Raw genomic sequence first — 2328 nt, forward strand, 5'->3', positions numbered from 1 at the left:
TATTCCTATACGTGCAAGATACCTTGCATTATGCGCTTTACGTACACAAGTATTGAGTATACTGTAGACAGTGTAGTCAAGGAGTCCTTGTTCATCCTTTGCAATGTCTAAAACCTTACTCGTTGATTCAGAAAATGCTTAGCGCTTTTTGTATTTTTCTCAGAACCATTGACCGAGGAAATACCCACTATTAAGACCTACCGACACGAGTGCTTTGTGTGATTTTCAACACAAAATTGACGTTCACGGCCATCTAAGTAATGTGTTTTATATGATACAACAATCGACAGCCTTATGGCACAAACCTTCCCCTGTTTGTCCTTTACTAGCTATAGTATTAGTTTATGCGACAGTCGTTTTGAAAAATTTGACCCTTAGCTATGACGCGTTTCCATGGTTTGAGTCTTGTGGGGTGACACTTGTTTCCATGGTGCGGCTCTTTCTACGGAAGGCTTTATTTGAATCCATATTAGCTTAATCGATATCAATAATATACTCAACAACATTAAGTTAAAAAAACATGCGGCAAAACAGGCAATTGCAATGTAGATGTAAAGGGAAATTATTTTCTAATTGCCTTAGATACTTTTTTGAAGGTTAGACATCCAGGTAAGCGATATTTAGAACGCAATTCAATCTCTCTAAGATACGGAGAGTACTTCCAGACATCTGTCAATCTCTTCATCGTCACTAAAATGAACTGGCAGAACGGATCAATTGATACGATCTTGATCCGTTCTGTCAGTTTATTCTAGTGACGCTGAATACGATTGATAGATGTCACTCGAAACGCCCGTAAGAACTCGTAATCTCCGTATCTTAGCCCATTGTAGACATTGAATTGTTTTCTTAATAACTACCTTTAGTTAGTTAGAATTTTGTTCTATTTTGCTAACTGAAAATGTAACGTCCGTAATACTTGTTTGAAAATCGCTGTCAGGTCCATACGGCATGTTCCTCTGCCGCTCGGGTTGCCTTGCGCACCCGGTAAGATTTTGACACGGAAGGAGTATGAATTATGTTAGGAATACGATTTCTGATACTATTAGGCTATCAAGATTAATAACATTCAATTGTATCTTGTTGCGAAAAGATTTGCCTTGTTTCGAACTGACATTGTTGCAAAACAACCTGTTATCCTTCCCACGAACTTGTCTAACGATAAACAACCCGAGTATTTTTAATTACCTTGGTACTTCATTTAATGCCTCGAAGTAAAAATCTCTTTTCGCCTCAAACCTGAAGTTGAGAAATAACATTCCGGCCCATATGCAACTGTTCCCGCGGCCGCACGAACTGAGTACGTCATTGGACCCTGATCCCCTGGACTACTGTACCCTTGCTGTTGACGTTGGCTGAGAGCCAGTTGTCACTGGCAGACTTCACGTATACCAAGCAGCTTTCATATACCTGGCGTATACCCAGCTTTCTCCAGACGGAAAGGCACTCGAAATCAAGAGTTCTGAGACTTCATATTTCCATGAAATAGTCTGATTATGTAAATTACTTCCACATTTACATAATATATAATCTGTCAAAAAAAGCACAAAATAGAAAGTCTGATATAAACGGTAAAAGAGGTAAAAGAAAAAACACCCGGAGCCGAACTTCTGCTTGGTTCTTTCGTCCAAACTCATACAAATTAAAGCACGCGAAAGAGTCCATATTACCGCTTTCAACTATCACAATCGTGGGAATTCAGGAGCCGTCCAACCCTCGCTTGTTAACAAAAAAAATATAACGGTCCAAAAAGATAGCAGCCAAGCGCAAGTACATAACTAAAAGCGTGAAAGATAGCAATAGTTCACGTTTATGCATCAATCTGACAGAAATCGAGACTTGAAATAATTCTTTTTTTTTAAAGATGTGAAAATAACATAAGAAGGCAACCCCTCAATATTCCAACATTTGCGTTCTTATTCTACCCATGAGGCAACAGTTCACGTGACCAGACAATAGCTCACGTGACCAGACAACTTCTTCCCATTCAGTTCAAACTAAGACAGTACACGGAGCAAGGTGTCCACAACATATTTGCAGCAGTTCTACCAAAATGGCGAGAAACGGGGAAAATCGACGTCTTGTACAAGCTGCCATACGTGGATCACTTCGAGACGTGAAAGCGCATTGAAAGCTGTGAATCGATTTAAGAGCAAATGTCTGTAAGGATCAAACAATGGTGGCAAAGGTCAAAAAATCGATTTGGCTCATATTTTGCACAGTGATAGTACTTGGTCCACAACCCCTCAAAATAGCTTTCTTTTAGATCAAAACTCCTTGTTGCCACGGTAACGGACCAACAAAGTTTTCTGGCCATTTTCCCCAATT

The 2328-nt window shown here is 39.6% G+C and overlaps 1 protein-coding gene across 1 annotated transcript in view; it reads left to right on the forward strand.

The window, feature by feature from the left end:
- Nucleotides 1-2328, forward strand: part of LOC118419695 (ankyrin repeat domain-containing protein 29-like) — a 14613-nt gene that overhangs the window by 5924 nt on the left and 6361 nt on the right. The window lies entirely within an intron of this gene.

The sequence above is a fragment of the Branchiostoma floridae genome, chromosome 7 (assembly GCF_000003815.2).
Source record: "Branchiostoma floridae strain S238N-H82 chromosome 7, Bfl_VNyyK, whole genome shotgun sequence".
Taxonomy (NCBI): domain Eukaryota; kingdom Metazoa; phylum Chordata; class Leptocardii; order Amphioxiformes; family Branchiostomatidae; genus Branchiostoma; species Branchiostoma floridae.